Source organism: Agelaius phoeniceus, chromosome 3, assembly GCF_051311805.1.
Source record: "Agelaius phoeniceus isolate bAgePho1 chromosome 3, bAgePho1.hap1, whole genome shotgun sequence".
Taxonomy (NCBI): Eukaryota; Metazoa; Chordata; class Aves; order Passeriformes; family Icteridae; genus Agelaius; species Agelaius phoeniceus.
The window spans coordinates 61,677,765-61,702,241 of NC_135267.1; the positions used below are offsets into that span (position 1 = coordinate 61,677,765).

A 24,477-nucleotide genomic window follows, 5' to 3' on the forward strand; every position below is an offset into this window, starting at 1 on the left:
TGAGCAGACTCCCATAAGTTTCTATCACAGACTAAACTGTGCTTTAAGCTTCAGGCAGCTGACTTAATGGAGGGCAAGCGATGGTAGATTGAAGCTCAAGTGTAGCTGACCTTCCAGCTCATAAAGCAGCAAAGACCTGACTATCCTGTGCTAATGCAAACACTCCTGCTGACAGCACATGACCAGAGCTGCTGGCATACAGCTGCAAAAGCAGGAGATGGCTTGGCTGGGGTGCTGCCAGGGTCCCTGTCCCTGCCTGACCCTCCCCATGCCACTGCAGAGGCCTCTGAGCTGCATGGCAGTCAGCTCCTGAGCCACCACGGGGAAGGGTGCACTTTCCAGGCTAAATCATCATCACTTATAGCTTGCCTTAAAACATGAAGTTGTTAATTATTTATATCAAGCCTTTCTTACTCCTTGGGCTGAGCTTTGAGCTAAAATAACCTGAAATGGTAGAGCTTCAGCTTGGCTATTGGGTTAGCACTGCAATGAAGGTGTTGAGCACAGATACAGAGAATATAACATCTATCATATAAATGTAACAATTACCATATAAACTTTTCCTTCTAACTTTTTCAAGGGTTCCCTAAATAAATAAGACCTACACAACTCACCTTATCTCTTCAGCCTCCTGTCTGTCTGTCAGTTTCCCTTCCTCAGTAACTTTTATTGTTAACACTTTTATTGTGTAACTTCAAACAAATTTTAAAATTGCTTAAGTGTCTTTGGTATTTTCAAGCAACTTAAGATTTTCTTGCTGTTCTAACCAAGGAAGAGACTGAAACAAGAGTTTCATTTTAAGTAGAAATCAGCAGACTCAAGTGAAAATATCTGCAGGAATTCAAACTTCGTAATTTCTGCTTTGTATGGAATTATTTTCTAGCATTACAAGTGACACACATTGGGATATGTAGAGAATGATTAACATGAGTTAAACATCTTCTTAAGCATATGGAGTTTGACAAAGCAGCGAGCAGGGGGCAGGATGTGATAACCATATGCAAGTATCTAAAGCATTCAAATAACAGTGCAGGAGAGAAATCAGAGAAGCACAGAATGATTTGTGTTGGGAGGTACCTTAAAGATCATCTCATTACAAATCCTCTGCCATGGGCAGAGACACCTAGCACTAGACCAGATTGCTCAAAGCCCCATCCAAACTGGTCTTGGACACTTCCACTGCCACAACTTCCCTGGGCAACCTGTTCCTCACCATTCCTATGGGGAAAATTTCTTTCTAACATCTAAGCTAAACCTACTCTCTTTCAGTGTAAAGCCATCACCCCTTGTCCTATCACTACATGTCCTTGCCAAAAGTCTCTCTTCAGTTCTCTGGTTGGCCCTTTTAGATACTGGAAGGTGCTATGATCTATACTGAAGCCTTCTCTCCTCCAGAACAAACAATCCCAATGCTCTCAGCCTGCCTTCAGAATCACTGTGGCTAAGGGCTGGCCAAGAATGAACACTTAATGGCAACCTCCATAAACTTCTGCACCCCTCTGTGAAGCTGTCAGTCGCAGTAGGGAAGCACACTCATTTCACACAAGCAGCAGAGGAGCCCAGCATAACAGCTATTGCCAGTGATAAAATTCATGCCTGAAAGGGATCAGAATGACCAGAAACCTCACATTCTGGTCTAAAATTTGCTGAGTTGGTGTGACATCCCTCCTCACTCTAAAAACTTACAAAACCAAATTAATTTGACTCCTGAGACTGTGGGGAAAACCCAAGACAAGCAGTCAAATGCCATGTACAAATGTGGTACAAAACCTTGGAAGCAGAGAAAGTGATGGCTTCAACCTTCCTAGTGTGAGGTGCTTCTTCCCCCTGAGCTCTGTGACTTACTCCTGAATTGTAAAGCAAAGCCTCTTGGTCGCTTCTTGCGTGCTAGTTTTAATTTATAATATACCTTCAAACCTGAAAGACAGCATGTGGTGCATGCAAGGTTTTCTCAGCCACTCCCATTGCTCACCAGATTTATTGTCTTCAAATAGTTCTGCTCAAGCTCCACTCCAGGCTTCTGCAGATCAGCTCTGTTTTGTCTGCCTGAGGTTAACTTTCTTAGTACTCCCTGGTATTCATTCAGTCCAGGAATATAATCCCCAAGGATTTCGAGATATCTTTACTACAGCAGCATTTCCAGTTTCTGACTGTGGAAGAAATATTGATGTGAGTTCCTTGAAACCCTTTCCCTATGAAGTGTCAATAATTACCATCTTGGCATACAAAAAGGAGACTTTGGCAGGCTGCCCAGTAACATCAAACAGGTCTGGAACAGTCACAAGAGCTCAGCTTTCTGTAACAGTACCTGACATGATTGTAAGAAATCACATAATTGACTTCTAGGAATTTGAAAAGAAGATATATTTCTTGTTTAATGTTTATCAACAACATTAAGACCTATCCTTTTGATACTGGGTTACCAGAATTCAAATGTAAACTCTGACTTCTTTCACTATCTACTTAATTGCTGTTTCAGTCACAAAAGCATGTTCTTATTACTGGTTTTAGTCACAAAAAAATATCTTGGCCAGAGAATTCTTGATTTACCTTGGTAGTTCTATGTGTTATGAGGTTTTAACTAAAGCTATACAAAACTTTCCTCAAACTCAGATTTTCTCTGTTGTTTTTTTTTTCTTATTGTGAGATTTTAAAAAGAAAAAAAAGCAAGAATTGTAAAATAAAAATAACTATTAAAAAAAAACCCCCAAAAACAACAAAATGCAGCCCTCAGAATTTAAACTGATTATAAACCACAGGAGTCATTTGACCCAAGCCACACCAAAACAGTGTAGGTCAGTGTACACCATTTGGCCCAAAGTTTCTTTGAGAAGCACAGGAATTTGAGTTAACCTGACCTCATTGGAAGGCCAAAACAGATTAACATTTATTATACCTCCCTTCTTATCTATGCATCCATTGAGGCCTGAATTGCATCCTTATTAAAACTTCTTTAAACTCCACCATATTCACCATCCCAAGGGAAAGCAGTTTATCCCACTTATTTCAGCACTGATTAAGAGTATTCAGGTAGAAAAAAGTAACCCTAACCCTAACCCAATCCATGCTCAAATCAAACTACTAAATATACCCCAGAAACTGTATTCCTGAGTGTAAAAATTTCTCTGCTTTTCTTTTTGGTTTTGACTTTACTTTCACATTTTTTACTTCTATTTCTACATTCTCAGTGTATCCATTTCTAAGATCATAACATAATCACTGAGCTCAAAAAGATTATTTGAACCTCCAGCATGTCTGCAGGTTCACCAGTGTGTTAGAAAGACCATATAACAGGCCAGAAACACAAACACACAGGAGATGAAGTAAGAGGGTCAATAAGAAATTGTTAACAATAAGCATAATTATGTATGGTACTGAAATACCAAATGAAAAAGAAATCCAGCCATAACCCATTGGTCAATGGATGAAGGTTTTTCCACTATAAAACCTTTCTAACAGCAGCTAGAGAAGCTGCTAAAAGAATAAAAGAATCTTATTTTCTAGACTGATGCATGAACTGTTCTGAATATATTATTTATGATATCTCTTCCTTATGGCTGTTATAGTAATCCTGTACAAAATCCCAAGATCCATTCAAACTCCACAAGCACACAAAACTTCCTGTTACTAGCACTTAATCAGCCCTCAAATAGACATTATAAACCTACAGCTCAACTAGATAAATCAGCAAGGAAGGGAAAGAACTGCAAGAGTATTCTGTGAGAAGATGCTAGCAGAGCTGAAAACTGCTCTGTCACCCTCTAATGCCCCCTCCCATGACCTTTACCAAGTGATTTCTCTACTTCTTTGCCCAGTTTGCACATCCTGCCATGTTCAGTAAACACACAAAAGCCAAATATGTCAATGCAGAACTGAAAACAAAGGGCTACCAGGAAATAAGAAATCACCAGCTGGCACAAATCACCATTGCTTGACTGAAGTCACTTTGCACTGGTGGATGAGCCAATTCTATGTTTCTACTCCAGCAGTCAAGTGGCCCTAGGATCCCACAACACTCTTTCTTATTTCTACTCATCTCATTGCTATCATATCTTTTTTAAACCCCTTTAAAAAAAAAGTAAAACAAACAAAAAAACCAAAGCTCTTTCTGTCAAACAACACTTAAAAACAGTATCTAAATAAACATGCTTTAATAAAAGGACATTTTGGACTTTCCTCTTGTCATCAATTACTTTGTCTGAGGGGGGTAGGATGGAAGCACACACACCATGCTGACTGCTGCCACAAGGATCAGCCCACCATGAATGTTGTGCTACATGGTTGATACACACTCATTAGGTAAGTGGTTGTCAGTGAATCTTAAAGATCAAAACAGAAGATGCAAGAAATCTGTTTATATAAATAATCTGAAGATCAGACACACAGGACATTACAGGATAACTTGTTTCTATCTAGTAGATATGGGTTTGAATTTGTTTGTGTTATAGAAGAGTGAGTTGCACTGAGATCTGAGAAAAGTATTACAGCATTTACCACAAACAGCAAACCTCCTCTCTCTAAAATGTGTTTTTGAGTGCTACTCTCCTGCTCACCCTCCTGTTTCACCCCTCAGTTTTTACAAGAAAGGCTCTAACACAGCCAAGAGGGAAATATTTTGAGGCAGTGATTAGATATTTTTCCTAAAGCAGTTAGCACAATTGATTCTTCACATATCAGGACTGCCCAGCAGGAAGCTTAACTCTAAAAGCTTTCTGGTCAAAAGCAAGTCCCAGCCTTCAATCTTTGCATTTCCCTCTCTCTCTGAGACAAGCCATATCATAGGAAGGAATGCAGTAAGCACCAGTTACTGTGATGAAGAATCAGGGACAAACCAGTGGCTGTGCCAGGGCATGCAGAGCCCATGCACTACTCCAGTTTTTATCTGGAGCTGGGACAAGACTTGCAGAGTGTGGTACAGCTGATTCTCATCCCTTCTGGGCAGTGGTTCCTAATTTCATTCCTAGAGACTCTGGTTTTCAGATTCTGGAGTCATAGAGATTATTTCCATCTTTAAATTACATTTTTAGTTATGTACAGGGCTGAAACGGGGCTGGAAACTCACAGGGAAAAAGTTTGTCTGATTTGTGACATGGAAATACCATCTCTCAGGGTAAAAGAAACCTTTCTGAACACACTTATTCCTATTTCTGTCTCCCTGAGAAGGGTATCTGTAATGGAGGCAATATAAGAGGCCTATTCGCAAGCCCAGAAGCATCTTTTAAAACATTCACATTCAGAGGAAGACTTGTTAATTAGTTCTCTGCAGATTTGGCATTAGGCATGGAGGCACTCTGCAGGATTTGGGTACACTGTGGATCAATGCTCTGATGTGACATGGCAGAAACACAAATACATGTAACTAAACAACAGACCATATTGGCCCCAGCTGGGAGGCCACAGAACAGGGACATTTCTAGTGACAGACCCTGCCATCGATTAGCTCTGTGCCAAGCAGCAAGCCCCACCAAGACTCCCCCAACCAATTTCTACCCAAGTCACCTGCATCAGGCCTCATTTTACCTGCCCCACCACCACCCTTCAGCAATGACACTCTCTCTCCTCAGAGCTGTCCATGCATTCTGTCCCTCACCCTGGCATGGTCAGAAACTCCCCAGCATTTCAGTGCTGACCTCCAGTTTCATCCATCATTTTCAACACAGAGTCAAGACTACTGTTCTTAGGACTGACCTATTCACATGGTCTGTGTCTAAACTTTTATTTCTGTATCATTTTTTTAAATAGTTTATTTCTATGCAGTCAAACAATCTAGTCTTCATAAAATTCTAACAAGATAAAAAGTGCTTGTGTGAGTTTTAGCTTATTCACATATCTTTATCGTCAGCTTGATTGTCATGCAAAACACGAGTGGATGAATCCTTACTGCTGCAGGTATATTTTCTCCCACAGTATGGTCCTTAAAAAAAAAATCATTCATTCATTTCTTAAAAAAACCTTTCTTGGTATCAACTTCAGGTCAAAACTGTTAATCCAGTGTCAACTCCATTTTTGTCAATTACCTTACAAAACCTAGATTTTAACATGAGAAATAGAAATATTCATCATGTCATTTTATAACCCACCAAGTGCTTATTCAGACTAAAGCACTGATTTCAAAATCACAGCAAGCAACTAAGGCATAATTAAACTTTTATCCCTGCAGATTTTGACCAATATATATTTCTTGCTAAAAAAAATTAAAGGAAACAAAATGGTTTTCTGTAGTGGGAAGTTTTAGTTTAATTTGATGTAAGAGCAAGAAGAAATATTTTCCTCTAACTAGACATGAGCAAAAAATTAAGACAGCAAGCAAGTTTTGTTTTGGGATTTTTACAATCAATATTTTATTTTGCGTAGCACCTTGATGTCTTCCATTATTTTTCTTCATTTTTCCACTTACTTCTACATTAGAGTAAGAATAGAATTGATCTGCTTCTGCATTAAAGAAAAGTTTTCCATCTGGGACCAACTTAGTGAAATACATCCATCCCTTTTCCAGCACGCTGGTCAGCTGCATAAATACCACATTATTATTTCTGAGCCACCTGTGGCCCTTTCCATACTGTAAACAACGCCAATTGGTGAAATGAGCATCTCAGATAATCACTTGAGACAATCATTTTGTCCATAATTATAAGTGGACTTTTCTAGTCAAGATCCTTTAGCTTAGATGCTACAGAAAATGCAAACAGAAGCCAAGTTCCAGGAAACTGCTTCAAGGGTGCTTGTAAGCACATGTTACAGCTCCATCAGCCAGGGGCTTCCAAAGCAGGCAGCAGGTACTTCCATTCTGCCCTCTACTGCCACAGCTCCACTACTGAATTGCCATGGGTCACCTCCCAGACAAAAATGCAAGGTTTGGGGTTGGTTTCTTTCTGCCAATGTCTTCCTACTTTAGTGCAGCTTTTATATATGGAAGCCATGCAAACAAGGTCTCTGCAAGTTCAAGCATCACTAACAGCAGTACAGACAGGACCTTTAGGTACAAACTAAAGATGCTTCAACAGAAATTAACTACACTCAAACAGTGATTTTCCAGGCCTCAAATCTGATAAAGCAGTTTAAACTCATTTGTAACAACACATGAAATCTCACAACTCAAATTTAGTGCTTGACCCCCCCCTGCCCTTCAGGAATCCCTGGAAAGGACACAAGACCAGTGTTCTGGCAGACTGGCACTGCATATTCTGCTTCTACATCAGATAAAGAGCCAATTCTCAACTCCAAAGTAGTATTATCCCACTATAAGGCTTTTTTTTTTTTTGCATGACAGCCACACACACACCTGGCTGCTGCAGTTCTGCTCCACATGGGCAAGGAAATAACTCATTCTCATGAACTGAGCCACTGACCATCCTTGCCATTGCCAATTGCCAACAATTGTTTAACTCAGCCCACCCCAATGCTCTCCAGACCTCTGTGTGAATATTCAATCTCACCTACTCTTAAGAAAACATTGAGAAGACTGCACTGGAACTGACTGCAGAGGTGGATCATAAAAAAAATAAGTAGGTCAAGATAAGGCTATCACTTCCCATGAGAGTAAGCTGAGCACACAACAAAATTTAAGGCTTGGAGGAAACCTGATACTTCATTCCAGGGCCCAAGCTCCATCCTTTACAGCATTTCCTTGCAGACACTGTCACAGAGAACTGAATCAATCCAAACCAGTCTTTCTTTATCCTCTTTCTTCCTAGGCCTTGATGTACTGTTGTGTTTCATCCCTTCCCTCCTGCACTACATGCTATGTCCTATTGTTTTTTTCATCAAGTTATCTAATTAGTTTGGGGCCAGATCAACAGATTACTCACAACAGTAGACCAAGCAAATCACCCATATAATAATAATTATTATTGTAAGTGTTTACTGGATCAATCCCTTAGACTGTCAGCTCTTCTAAACAAAGACTGTACTTTATTATTCACATGCAAAGTAGTCTGTACACCGAAGGTGTTATATACATAATTCATTTAAAAATAATAATGGTACACTAAGAATGCCAGCAGGAAAGTTCCCTGACTGCACAACCATCAGTAACTCAGAACTGCTCACACACAGCTGAGGCTTGGAAAACCAAATGGATAACAAAGACAAAGGTTTAAGGCAAAGAACTTAGAGTAAGAGTTGCAGTGCTACTCCCAAAAAATTGTTAGGAAGAATCTTCAGAACTCTCTGGGCCCCAGATTTGTGTTCTGAAGAAATACCAAAGGAACAAGTATTCTCCTGCTCCTACTTGATATACTTAAGGGTAAACAAGGACTTGGAAATAGGAGGACAGCATAAGGCATATTAAACATACGTCATATGTAATTGCATAATGGCACACTTTTCAATGTGAGACACCTTATTGTGGTTATTGTTTATAGATGATATCTCAAAATCTGCAAGATACTTAAAGGGAACAGCCACTTCTGCCCCCCAGTGTGTGGGGTGTGTGTAACATCATGTGAGCTACGCATTGACAGACAATTTACATTCACAGAACACAGAGAGGACGCTAGAACAGAAAGTGTTTTATGATAAAGTATAAACCTATGACTTTGACCTTCCAGCTGCACCATTTAATCCAGCCTAGACCCTCCAGCAACTAAATATTCATGACTAGCATGACCTCTGGGCTCTTCTCTCACACACAGTTGTACCTAAAAGCCAGAGAATTAACCCTTCCACAAGCCAGTGTTTTGGGGGTGTTGTCTTCTCCTCTCACTATTATGCCAGTGTGGCTTTTTTTTTCGTGTTGCCATCTACAATAGCCTGGCTATTCTTCTTTCATATTTAAAAACCTTTATGCAAATAAAGCTGGTAGCACAGCAACCTAAAGTTCTTGCATTAATGCAGAGTATTATTCACATATAAAAATTCCATTTAAATCCCATTAAGGTTATGACATAAATCCAAACAAACTAGAAAATGCACAGTTAAGGTGGAAAACTGACATATGTCTTCCAGTCTCTTAGCAGAAGAAAGCAGAATAAGAAACCTATTAGTGTGTCACCCAGTTAGAGCAAGGCAGAAGCAGATATGTTACCTTGCTGCCTTTTAACTGCTCTTTCCATTGCATTTGGAATTCCTTTGTTTTATTTTTCCTTAATGTCTGTGTCCCAGTGTGAGGGGTCCTAGAAGATTCTTTTTGTCTCTAAACACTTCTAGACAATATCCATTCTGAGGGACAAGAGAGGCAGCCACTATAAAACAGCTGTAAGCTGGGGGTAAAAAAATCAGATGAGCATTTTATATTTTTCTGGAGGTGTTTCTGGTGGTTAGTAAAAGTCAATGACACATATGACATTGTTTTGCAAGTGTCCCAATTAGCAGCACTGCTGCTTCAAGCTGGAGGCACCTACTTTTGTTCTCACATGTTTCTTCCTTTGAATTCCTGACACTTCATAGTAATGAACCACACTGCAAGGTCTTGGAAAAGACTAGAATTATGCTTCTGGAATATTTAAAATGCTCTCAGCATGGCTGAGCTGAAGCAATGGGTGTAGGCAGCATCGTCTTTTGGATAGTCCAGCACAGCTTGTGAGGATGTGGAGTATGGTGGTGCTCCTGGGCACCTATAGCTCGTGTTTCACATACCTGCATAAGCAGGTGGATCTCTCTGACTGTTGTGCATAAAGTTTCATGCTGTAGCCCTGTAATAAAAATAAGGGGAAAGGGTTGGTTGAGCTTTCAGCTGCATTAGTCAAGCTACAGATGCTGGAGTTAGTTGTGAAATTTCAATCAGAATCAAGTCCAGAGTATGCGCTGCTCCATATGTTCTTTACACAGACAAGTATGGCATAGTGGGCTGTTATTGGAAAATGTGGGGTTTATTCTTTTTCTTTGGAGTTGCAGTTCTTCTTTTTGGTAAGGATCAGTGTACAGAAACAAGCTGGTTCAGGCAGTGAAGCTGTTGTCTTGACTAGAATCCCAAGTTTGATTTGAATTAGCCATTTGTAAGACAGATATACATATGCACACACACAGGCACACACACAAAGCTTTGAAAGTGGTTCCATCTGTTTTTTGGTAAGGCTGGGTGATAATTAGGAAAAGTGGAAATATTTGATGTTCTGGGTTTGAGACCTGACATGTTTTCCTTCGTGTTGTCATTGAACATTTCAGTCCTAAACAGAATGGTATTAATTTGGGATACAGTAGAGCTGAGGATTAGGGTTTAGAAAGAGGGTGACTTTTTTTTTTAATTTAGAGTATATTTTCTTTCACTCTGTCTTGAAGGAGTTATTTTTCCCTTCCTCTGTTCTAAGCAAACATTCTACAAATTGTACTTTGAATAAAACACATCACAGACTTCCATGGAAACAGCAGTCAGCATGAGGAAAGAGTGGAAAATGCTCAAGGTGACAAGAATACCTTCTGCAGCGCCATCACAAGATACAAGATGAACCCTAGCAAGTACAGAAGAAGCTGACATGACAGTACAAAGCTAAATGGGATCACAATGCTTGGGAGAGAGAGGGAGGAAAGGAACATCCGTGCCCAAAGCCATCCTTTCCTGCCAATTATTGAATCCTTGACAAATGACAAACATTCAGGGTCTATTTTGGATGAACCTTCAGGGAAGGTTGAGAGAACAGCTTAAATTGCCAATGTCCAATGTCTTGTTGGACACTTTACATTTCAGATTAATAAATAACTGCAATTAGACAAGTATCTGTGAAGGATGAGAGTTGCCTACAAGTACATATTGTGCTGAAATTCATAGGAGATGCTTTTAGCCTTTGTCCTCAGAGGCCTCCTTCAAACTATGTTGAACTGCTGCAGAAGTCAGGTGTTCACCGGGTTGTGAAGAAAAATGGATTACAAGGCCAACACTGTAAAACACAGAGATAAAATATGTAAGTAGCTATCAGCTCTGTGGACAGGTGTGTTTATGAGAAGCCTTTGCTAAAGAAGCAAGGTTTTGTTTTGGCTTTTTTTTTACTTACTGTAGTATTCTTACTCTTTCCAACATCCAAGTGCTCACTGACTTCTATTCCATCTTTTCTTCTCCCATTTCTAAATGTTTATGCATTCTCACCCAGAGACTCCTCCAGAGTTCTGACACTATATTTTCTTCCACCTAGGATTCCCGGCAGCTCTCTTCCTCAACTCCACCTTATTCACAGCTCAGCTGCTGCAGTCATCTTTTCTGCTCCATGGCTCACATCTTCCCATCACATATGTTCCTTCCTCATCAAATATAGGATTGCCTTCCACAATTGCCATTTCCACTGCTGCTCATTCTAGGTGAGCATTTGCTACTCAAACCAAATACTTTTTGTTCCTTATGTTTCCAATCCTTCCTTCTCCACCACTATTCTACTTCTCACCTCTACCCAAATATCCTCCTTTCTTGAAATGTCTTTTAAAAACAACATGGAGATGACAGCAATAGGCCAGTTTTGACCTGGAAGAGTCAGTGTGTTTTTCTGAAATGTTTAAGGGTATCAGTCTGCAGATACAAGAACCAGCATACTCTAGTTTTCAGTGCCAAGAATGCAGCTCGGACTCCAGAAATAAAAGGTTAAGGCAGTATGTTTTAATAGGTTTCTTTAGGTACAGACAGGCTGACTTCAAAGGTTTGCAGCTCAGTCTGCTCCAACCTTGGTGACATCCATGCCATCTAATCAAACTTGTCACCAAGTCGGACATGCTACTTGAACTCATCTTTATGCTTTCTCCCAAATCTGAATCAACCCAAAGAAACCAGGTTGTTCACATACTGGGGTTCAGAGGTGGAGAGTTTTAGAATGACTCATTTTGATACAAATGGATGAAAAAGCTCTTACCCAGGCAGCTCAGCCAGGAGGTAAAGCAGAATAGGCTCCTCAGAAGGGGATGTTGCTTGCATGGCCAGAGCTTTCAGTCCTACACACCTCCTCTGCGTAGAGTGACTTATCACGCATTCAAGTGCAGGAGTAGTTTTTTTAAGCAAGTAAAAGGCTAAGTAATTTGATCAAGGCCACAAATCAGCATGCCAGAGACAGGACTGTTATAACATGCTAGTAAGCCAGTCAGATTGAAAGCTTAAACTCTGAAGACAGGAGTCACCTTTTATATATTTGAAGTGTGCCCAGAATAATAGCATTCAGCCCTTGATGCTGATTCTGAGTAGCAGCTTAATGTAGATAGTAAACACCATGTAGACCAAAGGGCATGGGACCTTTTACAGTTTTTAAAAAAACTCTTGAGATCACAAAAACATCAAAGTTTCAACAGAATAAGGTGTCCCCTTCTAAATGTCTCAAGCTATTTTCCTGTATTAATAAAAAGAAAAAATACCCTCCTAAGACAGCTTTTCAAAAAAAAGAAATCTCCTTTCAGTTTGTTTTGCTCCCTTTAAAACTGTCAGTGACACCACAGCATTTGAAGCATGAGGAGGAATTTATGTTGAGTAGACACCATGAGAGGAAATAGAGGTGGACAGAAAATGAAGAAAATTTCACAGATAAAATTAAAAGGTTTTTGAAATCTCTTCACCTGTACTGACCCCAGAATTGTGCTAATTATGAGGATAAACATGCTTCCTGTACATTACAGTAGGTTACTTCAGCTGGACAGAGGTGGTGTGCCCACTCGGACACTGAAGTCCAGCCTACAGGCTGCTTGCACATGGAGTTGTGAAATAAATGCAGGTGTCCTAAGTGGGACAGTGAAAACACCAGTCTGTCAGCAGGGAACGGGCATGAGGCAATATCTCATACCCAACAATGTATCTGAAACCAAACATATATATATATTCTTGATAAGTTATAAGAGGAGCTTCATTTCTGTCACATCTGATCATCTTCAAAAATTGCATCATTTGACCTTATGAGTTTCTGGATCAGCTGTTGCCATCCTCTCCAGCACTTGCTTAACAGATATAATCATTTTGTGGAAAACTTGTATGGGGTTCAGCTCCTCCCAGACCACCTTCTATTTTGTTCATCTCAGTGAAGGACTGATTGACAATAAAAAGGGTCACATAAGCATGCCTATATTTCCTGACAGAAAAAAAAAAAAAAAAGCCACTGAAATAGGTGGACAAACTCTGTGCAGAGTTATCCTTTTGCCAGCTGTCCAAACACCACTTCACTTCTGAAGGACTAAGGCTCTATATAGTTCACCAAAATTTAGCCCCAAACACATCAGAAAAAGTCTCAGTAAATGAAATTCAGCACACATTCTCCTGTTCTGATACTCTTTTAAGCAACACTGCCTCAGGATACATTAGTTTCATTATCTCTGTGTCTATAATAAGATCCCAGTGCATGACAGCCAAAGATTGCCATTTATCCTTCCACAATGACACGTTTCATTTTGGTTAGTGGAAAGGGTATGTTGTGTGAGCCACAGCCCTGTAATTTCTACTCAGTATTGTATCATGGACACGACATTTGGCCCTGAATGCTTCCCATGAGAGGAGAGCTGTTGTGCTGATTCAGAATAAATATCGCTGGCTCCTTCAACAGAAGCAAAGTTTCACTTTTAGCTGAACTGCTCAGCACAGAAAATTTCTTGGGGGAAGAAAAGTATAAAGAACTATTTTGGATAAAACTACATTTTTTAGTTTTGAGGTGCATGTTTCTACACAGAGGAAGAAGCTCTCCTTAGACCTGAGACATACATTTTGCAATAGGAACCAATTAAGTACCAGCTTATTTCTCTACACCAGTTCTGGCTTAGTTGAAACATTATGATCAAGACTGAAAAATCTAGACTCAGTTTCTCCATCCTTAGTTTCCTCAACATTTATGAAGAGAACTAAATGAAAAAGAGCAAGAATCAGAGACCCTGCTCTAGGTGTCTGTGTCAAATATTGCAGTATCTACAAATAGATACTTAGCCTCAGCGTTAACTAATCCTAAATTAGCATCTCCATGCAGTCAGGGAAGAGGTTCAGGCATCTTCAAAGAGAAACTCAAAAGCCTAATGCTGAGTGGATAAAGTGATGGAGTTGAATAAAATGGTCAGTAAAAAATAGTGAGAGGAGGAGTATCTGTTGCTTGGCTGAGGATATTTAATGTATGATTTAAAGCTGCTTTAACTATGTGCTTCCAGCTAGGGTTTACCCAGACCTGAAAACTCCTCTAAGCACTCAGAAAAGGTGACATTTAGGGATCATGAGCTAGAAGTGGAAAATTTGCTGAGTAACTGCACTTTTGGATGACTCTTTACAGGCACCTGCACCCTCTGTGTGCAAAAAAAACCCCAGCAAAATAAAACAAAATAAAACAAAAAACCCCAAACAAACAAACAAAAAACCACCAAAAAACCAAAAAAAACCAAACAAACAAAACCACAAAAACAAAAAAAAACCCACGGAGAGGAAACAGCAGAAGATCAAGATCATACTTTTAAGATGGAGCTGGTTCTATCTATAGTGGAAATATTATGATACATGTTCTACTGAGATTTTGGAAGACTTCATTTGATGACACAGCAAACCCCTTTCTATTTACTGTGGGCTTGTGCTTTGTAAGGCATGCTTAATATTCAAGGCACGTCACTGGGACAAATGTTGGTACTTTAAAGGCTGCCCACCTCCTTAGTCTAGAGCACCACACACATGTGAGCTATCTAGCTCAGCTTCACTGTTGAAGGGTTTGTCTTGGCTGTCTGTGGAGGCACAGCTGCAGAATAGACAGCTAGAACACAGTAAGCTCCATAAAAATAAAGCTGTCACTGAATCCATCCCATGTACAGGGTTGCGAGGGACCCTGAACAGCTACTCCAGTAGGTTGCATGTGCTGAAATCCTTTCCAACAGCAATGTCTGTGAGCTACCATGTCTATGGAAGAGGCAGGGCAGCCTTTCTGGAGTGGCACCACCAATCCCATTGACAGCACTGTCCCACACAGCAGTGCCTCATCTTGCACATGCATTCACTGGAGACACTGTAAAAATCATCTTCCACTCTTTTTCCACATATCCCCTTTGTTTGCCTAGAGGGGGATCAAAGTGCAGACTCAGTGGTGTGCCACTGAGGAACAATGTTTTGATTGGTATCAAAGATGTGGAAGAAGATTATGTAGAGGAACATCTCATGCATGTTCCTCTCAAAGACATTTTTAAACACTGTGGAAGAATACAGGGTAACTTGCATATTTTCTGCCAGTCACCCAAAGTTAATAAAGCTTATACAAAATAACAGAATAATTGATTCATAAAACAGTCAAGGCTGGAAAACACCTGTAAGATCATTGAGTCCAACCATTAACCTAGCACACCATGTGCACCACTAAACCATATCCCCAAGTGTCATACCCACACATTTTTTGAACACTTCCAGGGACAGTGATTCCACCACTTCCTAGGGCAGCTTGTTAAGCTGACCAAAAAGCAAAGCATCTCTTGTGGGCTTTTTCAAAAATTTGAGTACATTCACACAAAAGATATTGTGATATCATAGCTGATGCAAGACACAATGAATAAAATGTTAACATCACTGGTGAGGGAGAGGGAAATATTCTTCTGATAAGACATCACCATGTGTAGTCACTTTTGCTGAACCTTATATTTATTTAGGAGAAGAATAAATATGAGGTCCCAAATCAGCTTATCCTACAGAAGACACCTAAAACAAGTAAAAAAAAAACCTCTCCCTAAAAGTGCCTTTTTCTCTCTACAGAGTACAAAGAAATTCTACAGTGAAGGTAATCCCTAAATTATTACCATATCAATGTCTAAAGCTAGGTGGAGAGAAGCTCACCCTGTGTTTTAGCTCAGGTCAGCTAACCAGAATTGCAAGCAGCAGTTCAACTCCCCCCCATGCCTTCGTACAATTCTGTTCTCTTTCCACCTGCAGTTTGATGGTCTGCAGAAATTTCGTTCAGTCACATCAAAAGAGAGCCTGTCTACAGCTCTTGATGATTACATCTTTTCTTAGCAGTTCCTCATGAAGTAACACAAAGTATCATACTTTATTTGCTTGACGATTAATGATATTGTGAAGCGACACAGCTCTACTGGTATCTTATAATTAATTACCCCTCAGGAGCAGGAGCAGTAGGACTACCTTATACAGATGACTACGTTAGTCCCTTCTGTCTATGCTACTGCCAGCCACGCTTTGGGTGAGGCAGAAATCACAGTCTTTTCACAGTCAAATTCTTCCTTCTTAAAGACTTACACTTCCTATCGGCTTGTTAACATACTGTTGCAAAGCATTAGGTAAGAACCTACATAATAACAAGTGCTTTGTTTCAGAGACCTTGATTAAAATTGTAAGATCATATTGATTACATTCCTAGTAAAAACTGACAGCATGATTGAATTATATACAACATGTTGTGTCAGGTTGCCAGTGCAATGGAAATACCAGGGAAAAAAATCTGGATAAGTTGCATTTTTTCCTATGTATTTTCTTAATTTTTGATAGATACTCTTTAGATGTATTGCATCTAATCAGAACATTATACTTCACAATCCTGAAAGAACATCACTGGCTGATCTGAGCTTTGTGTCTCAGAAACGCAGGAGGATGAAGTGTACAAGCAGGGATGTAGCAGACTCCAGGCAGCTCTCCTGCCCCCAGGAGAACAGCAGCAGCATGTGCCCCTTGCAGGACTGACACCCCCAAGCTCAGCTCTGCTGTAGCCCCCACGAGACCACTAGCTGTGACCTGAGCTCTGGCCACAGGCAGGCATAGGGGTTGTATTATCCAGCTCCCCTCTCCAGAATCACAGCTATCCCTGCTCATACCCTTTTCTTTTATTAGCGCTGTATTTCCTGTAATTTGAAAGACTGTTTCAAGGCTATTTGAAGCTCCATCTCCTCTCCCCACCCTCCAGCAACTCACTGCTTTGCAGCTTCAGGCTTCCTCTTAGTCACCCTCAGTCCTGTGACACTTTCTGTCTGTGCTTCCTCTCCTTCCTGATGCTTTTGTCCAGCCAGCAGAAATCAGGATATCTTTACTCATCCAGCAATAACTAATTCTGTATGTCCTGGACAAGGAAATTTTTCCCATCTTGCTCTCCTCTCTGCATATAGTAAATATTTGCATAATATATTAAGTATGTGGGGAAACCTCAAAAGATTTGGTTCAATGCCTTTTGGATAAGCACCTGAAAAGCTTCACTGTTTGTGCAAACCTAATCCAAACAATCTGATTCTTGAGTTAATGGGCTGGAAATCTTGTGAGAACAGGTTGTCTCACAGTACAAGATTTCTCATGAATTTTGCTTCTACTGTTAGAATGATAGTACAGTGAAAATAAGCACTTGTACTGTTTTGACACTTCTTTTCAAGGATTCAGGACAAAGAGGGAAGAAAGTTACCCAGACTTTTCTAAGCCTTACAAAAGTATCAGTCAGCCTTAACTGATGCTTCAGGTAAGAACTCAGGATGGGAGATTACAACATCCAAGCCAATTCAGCTGTTCTTCTATAGCAATGTTCACCCACTTTATTGATATGCATCAGGTATTGGTAAAATAATACACTACATACTCTGACTGACTGGCTAATAGGAATCTGTCAAACTATGAATGCTATAACAGTCACATAATAATAACACAGCACTACAGAAGGTAATAAATTACATACTTGCCACCATCCTTCACGTATTCTATACGGATCATGGAGTTATGGTTATTGGTTGCAGTGTGTATTACCAGGTCCCAGGGTCACCAGAACAGAGTTAAATGATGTAAGGGAGTAAGTAAAATGATGATCTATGTTGAAAACCAGCACTAGCCTTGGTACCTATTTACCTCATGCAGTATGTTTATACACTAAGTATGAATAATCAGGTTCCTGAAAAGGAAGGGAAAATTGACAATGCCAGGGGCAGAATAGCTCCTTACATTTATCATTAATTTTGGATTGAAAGCCTTATTTATTTCTGTAGGTGCTGCAGGTTGTAGGGGATTGCTTAGAGTTGGCAAAGTTCCTCACACAGATCTGTAAGACTCTCTATACACACAGTACAGCATTTACTTTCTTCACAAAAGTTCATCTGCAACCATCATGTGGAAAGAAAACATTCCAGCAGCTCTGTGTGCCACTCTCAGACAACAGATGAGTCCCATACCAAAGGCCACAATAATCCTGGCTTTTTGTTACTGCTACTGCTCCTACTCGAGCAAAAAGAGCTATTTCTTGCAATTTAGGCAATGCAGTATTTTTGCTTTAGTTTGAAGTATCATCCACTTACATTTTATTCATGAATCCTTTCAACTTCATTCCATCTCCACACTTCAGCGTATTGCATATCCACAGATTTGGTAGACCTCAAAGACAATGCTGATATATCATAACTTATACTCCAGGGAAGCATGAGGATGGAATACATAGTGGCTCTGTACAATCAGAGACTGCTTCCAGATTCACAGGGAAGATGGTTCTGAAAAGGGAAAAACAAACATAGTTACACAAAACTGTATTGTTAAAAATTCCCAATTACATAAATCAATGATATTTTACACTGTACATGGATTTATGGACTATTTGAGACTGACTGATACAGCTATCAACCACATACTGTCAGCAAGTTATGCATCTCCTGGTGTCAGGAAAAAAAAAAGGGCGAGGGTGTTACTTTTACATCTGAGATGAAATTGTGTTGTATTTTCAAAGCAGATGTCATCTCAGGAAAAATTATGCTTAGGCAGGCATTTTCATGTAAATAATTTTCTGCTGGGCAATCTATCACTGTTTGGATTTTTCCTAAAGTATTTCTATAAGCCCAAAGGTTTCTAAGAACAGCTATTATGCTGGGGGAGAAAACAGGAAAGGGGGAAACAGTCTAGAGCCCAAATGGCCCAACTTAAAGGTTCCCTAACTCCAGATATCATTTGCTCTTTTATCCTCTTTGTCCCATCTTCCCCCACTGCCTGCTCAACACATGCATTATGTCCAATTACACCTCTGGAAAGCATCAGCACAGCTTGGCAAGAATAACCAGACAAATAGGGCAGTATCCATTCTCTTTCTAGGCATTCAGTTTGTCACATATTTATTGCAGAGTGTGCTTTTAGTGTTTTCTGTCTCTGCCCTCCTGTGTATAAGGCCAGACACATCTCTCTACCAAATGCCAACCTGACTCTTTTGTGTGCAGCTCCCCAGCCCCCCAGAAACAATGAGGTGCTCAGGTGTAATTGCACCAAATTTGAACAATAATCCTGGCTTTCTCCTGAAAATGAACACTAGTGCATGAAAGGTAATATACCCCTCTTTTGCTGAGTGCAGGGCTCTGAAAGGTCACACTGGGAGAGAGACTCTGAATTGTTTGGAAAATAGCCAATTTGATTACAATGGGCAATTCTGAGCTTACAGTTTGCTTGTGTCTGTCCTGCCTAAAGTGGCATCATTTGTAATAAAATCTGTATTGCAGAAGTGCTGTGGAAGAAATCACCACCCCAATTTCTATTCTGCTGAAGAATCAGGAAGGGGACTTAAATATCAAAACTGAGATACAGCCTGTTCAGGATTGCCTAAAATAGGGACATCCAAAGCAAGTTCAGAAGCATTACATTGATATTAATACATAGCTGCTAAACAGTCAGAATTAACAGCAGTTTGGAGTTAAAATGAACACTAAAAGCTACTGCCAAGCTTTGAAGGACTATTTTAATTTTACAAATACCAAATTAAAAATGGACAAAATCCAAGGCATTTCTTTGTTTTCACTGTCTAGGTGTAGGACCTGTCACTCTCCTGGAAATTGCCATGTGCTTTTCCATTAACCCAGTGGCTAACAAAACCAATTTGAATTCACACATAACAACAGTGGTTCACTTATCTGATTCACAAGTCCTCTTTGTCTCATTGCATGAAATGGCAGGATTCAAGATTCTAGTACAATACCACTAGTTTTGCCTGTAATTCCCAGGGTAAAGCATCATTGTTAGGGCCACTTTGGAAAAATGAGTTTTCCCAGACATGCTCTGATTCTTCTGGATATATTTCAAGATTATTTTATATTTGCCTAGGGTTTGCAGTCTTCTTGTAACTCTAACACACATCCAGCGGGGTGCACATGCTCAGCAGGTCTGACACCTTTAGAAATACAGCAACCCTAATTGCAGGTTCTTGCAGGTGGGTTGCTTGCAGATTGAAGCTCCCTCTCAATTCCTTGCATATTTATAAGTATCTGATTAATGAATAACCTTAGGTAGTTGCAGGACTGCAATTGGAACTGCAGAGAACCTGCAAATGGCCTGAGTAATTTTAGAATAGGCTGCACCAACCTGGTCTAAGTCCCCTTGTTTCATTTAGTCCTATTGCAAAGCTACAGTGCAATCAGAGCTATTCCCTCCAATGGCCTGGTGTGATGGCTGCATAATTCACTAATAAATTATTACTATGTGATTCCTTGCTGGAAATCAGCTGTTTCTTGCTAAATAATACAGTTGGATATACCATCTTGATGGCAATGGAGGAAAAAACAAAACAAAATAAACAAAGGTGTCCCTCCACAAATTATCTATTATATCTAGAAGTTTCTTTAGGTTGCTACTCCCTGAGGAGCTTTCTTCAAGTTTTTCAGATGGTGGTCAACCAGGAGGAGTCCATTCAACTTCTACCAGAAAAAGTCGAAATCTCTTCACACAGCTTGGATAAATGTGCAGACTAACTAGAGAACAAAAAGCCCTGCTGTTACAGTCTGTTCTCTCAGAAAAAAAAATTCTTAGTACCTGATTTACATAAATAGTCTCACCCAAACCCCAGAGCTTGATGAAGATCACTCATCACTCCAGTTTTCTGGTGTCCAAGCATCTTTTCTTAAATTTCTTTTCTTCTAATGAGGCTATTTTTGATGCTTTTCATGAAAGATTCTCCTATCTTAATTTCCAGTGACACTAAGACAATAAAGAATAATGTGAAGAATTTTCACACAATGTTAAGGATTAAAGGCCTAGTTTTCAATTTTCAGTTCATTAAGAAGTTCTCCAAAAATAATCCATTTTCTGATGGTCAGGAGGCTTTGTTCTAGTAAAAGGCAAGGGATTTAAAGAAAACCTCTTATGTAAGCCATTTAAAAACAGTCATAAATAGACAAAAAGAAAAAATAATATACAAAATAATCACAAATGGAAAACAGACTGAGCCACAGATTTTAGACTCTTTCAGATGCCATGCAGAGTTTTGATGCATATTTCCAGCATTTGTGGGGGTTTTTTTATTATTTTTTGCTATCGAAAACTGTAAGTTAAGCATTTTGCTGCAGTTCTTCACAAAGGAGCCTGTGGGGGGAAAAAATCAACAAATTATAAATCTCTAGTAAGGCTAAGAAACTTCTCTCTGGCACAAAGAAGTGCAGAGAAATTTACCCATTTGTAAACTTTCTGAGAGAGATATCAAGAGGTTGTTAGAAAGAAGGGCTAGGCAGCAAATAATTTTCACATCCATAAAGATTTGATATTGAAATTGTTTTTGCAGCCTCAAAATATATCTCATAGAATCAGAGAATAGTTTCAGAGACAAAGGATTTTTATGAAAAAAGAAAAAGTCAAAACTTCAGTTGCGTTCAACTGAAATTCGACCTAGTTTATCATTACGATACAAAAGAAAAAGTTGTTTCTGACTGAAAAAATCAATGTTTATAATTTTGTTCATAGTAAAGTAGATATTTCTTATTGTACTTGGGATTTATTAGCAAATAATTTACTTTCATGAAACCACTCATTTTCTGAAATTCTTACAGCAAATCAGCATTTTCCCTTGAAAGAGATAATGTAGATTTCCCATCCAACCACACTGAAGAATGTTCCTCTATCTTCAGGCGTGACTTAAGGAGCATTGACTTTTCACCAAAGTTATTATTGAAGCTTATGGATCACTTTCTTGACTCTTTTTCAAATAGTTAGAATCAGAAAAACACATCAGGAGAGCATTGTTTCCCACAAATCACCTTTTTGAAATATTGCATGAAACAATGGGGAATCTCCTAATCTCAGGAGTGGCATCCTCTGTGAGTATGAACTGAAGTTGTACTTGTGTAGACATAAATAAGAACTCCAAATTCCACCACCACCTCACCAAAGCCATTACCCCTGCTGAATTGTTCCCATGTAAGTGTCAAGTGGTCACAGGTCATCTGTTCCCTGAGTCACCCTCAGTATACAGTATTTATGATGTTGAAAACTCTCTATTTTCTATTTTAAGTAAAAGAAAGGAAGGCAGAACTAAAATAAAAAAAAATTTAAAAAAACCAAAAAACCAAGTTATTTTTCTACTTTTTTTGTAAGTAACCTTGAATCAGAAGTTTGCAGTTTGTGTCTGTGTATCTCATCAAGAATATATGTCATTTCTCTAAATAAGCATCATATATCTCAATAGTAGGGTCAGTTACCCACCCCTACCCCCTCACAGTAGCTGATCTATCAAGTTAAATCACAGGCTTTTTGATATAAGTGTCAATGTAGATCTGACACTAAAAAAATAACTCACAGTGGGGCAGAAAAACGGTAAACAAGGCAGAAAAAGAAATTAACTCCTTAGGCTCTCGAGTTACTAAAATCCAGAGAGGCTGGTGCACAATTCATGCTGTAATGCAGAATATATTTTAGTTCAACTATTTTGAATGCCTATACAGTTTTTCATGAACTTTCTTCCCTTTCATTTTCAGACCTCTTGAATTACATGTTGTCTTTCCTTTCTTGTTCTTCTCTGAGAACTTTACTGCTTCAGCTTCCACATAACCTCTTCGTCTCTGATGGACACCATTCTGCATCACAGTCATATTTTTCTCCAAATAAAAAAAGCTCAAAATGCAATGTTCCCAGAGGCATTTAAAAACAACAGCATCTGCTAAAACAGAGAAGGCTTGTAGAATCAATAAGAATGAAACTTGACTTGATCAGATTTTCTAGTAGGAGTTTTTTCCACAAATTCAACATTAAAATGTTTAATGGGAACAAATGTCCACATTCCAAGTAGCACAAAACATTCAAAGGAAGATAATAGGAGACCAAAGCTTCCTGCTCAGAAGACCCACCCACCCAGTACTAAGGAATTCATGTCTGTACAAGATAAGGCAGCTCCAGCCCTGCTCCAGTGACTAAGGACCTGTTCAGAATGCAGGAGCTCCTGCAGAAGAGGCTGAGATCCAGTATGAGATACAGTGAAGCACAGCCAACACCATGACTTGTTGGGTGTTTCCCTGGCACTTCTGCAGCCCTGAGTGGGCAGGAGAAGTAGCACAGCACGACTGGTCCCCACTGGTCCCTCTCCTGTTATCCCACCTCCCTGGGTTTCACACAGCCTCATCTGTATGCCTGTGAATACAGATGCTCTCCAGTTCCACCCTCCAAACCTTACCTGGGCATAACTTCAGAGGAGTAGGTGACACAGGCCTAAAGAGGGCTGGGAGCACACTCATAATCCACCACTGTGGACAACAACAGCACACCACTACCCCAACTCTGACCTGGCCTCTCCTACCAGTGAGTCTGAGGCTCTTTGTGTGAGCAGGCATCCTGCTCTTTACATGCTGCATGGTGGCTCACCCCAAAGAGAAAGGATACATCTTTCTCAAGTGCTTTGTATGAGAGCATCTCAAAGACCAGATGCTGTTTCCAAAGACTGTAACCCTTTGCAATCTGTGCGTAGAATGTAAGATTTCGTTACTAAAGATTTTGACTTCATCTCAATACAAAAGAAGTGGGGGAGAGGTACATACACCCTAAAACTTTGAAGATAAATTTTCTTGGTTATATTTAGTAATGTGTTCCTGCATAAATACTATGGTGTGTTTAAGCTCCAGTCTGGCTTCCTTCAAAGTCATCACCTTACTCCTGACAGCAGCTACACAAGATCACTGCACTGCAAAGCTGTGCCAAGCATCAGTCTTACTTCAATACATGGCACATAAAATGCCACTGGCTTGGCAATAGAGAGAGATGACAACACTCATTCTGTCTGTCAGTTACAGGATATCTCCATACTCAGGAAGATGACAAAAGGCGAGCACATATGAAAGGTCCTTGAATAGAACAAAAGTAAGATTATCATTTACTTCAGCCTAAAAGACCTAGTACACATTTTCCTCTTAAAAAAGCATTGAGTTTGCAGCTGTCACAGTGAAAGTTTTATACCATGAGCTCTACTGTTGCTCTGCAGGAAGGGCTTGCTTTATCCACCATCTTGGAAGTGAAGTGGGATGTGATGGACAGTGCAGCCACAAAGAGCACTGTAATAGGGGAACATGGAAAGAAAAGGACCCTGAGAATAAGTATAGTGAAGGGGCACATGTTGACATATTCCTTTGGTTTAACAATAAGTGTTTTACTGTTCTCAACAGTGTTTATGTCCCAAACATTAACAATCTCCCTACAAATAACACAAAACTTATATAGACACAGCACATAGGTTTAGGAGAGGAAATCTATTAGCTTTAGATGCCAGGTCTTCAATGGTGGATTTTGCAGCTCCAGCCCCAAATTTCAGTGGTCTGCAAGGATGGCTCTGAAGAACACCTTCCAATCTTGCTGTCCTGCTTGTTTTCCCTGCAGACTCCTCCATTTCTGGAAGATCCTCTTTGAGAAGCATTCGCAGCATGCTTGTTTCC

General features: G+C 39.7%; 1 long non-coding RNA gene across 2 annotated transcripts in view; it reads right to left on the reverse strand.

The window, feature by feature from the left end:
* The window catches only part of LOC143693567 (uncharacterized), a 181,831-nt gene that overhangs the window by 22,194 nt on the left and 135,160 nt on the right, over positions 1–24,477 (reverse strand). For both annotated transcript variants that reach the window (XR_013181380.1, XR_013181379.1), the window contains exon 3: positions 18,121–18,309. This is a non-coding gene — a long non-coding RNA (uncharacterized LOC143693567). The remainder of the gene's footprint in view (positions 1–18,120; positions 18,310–24,477) is intronic.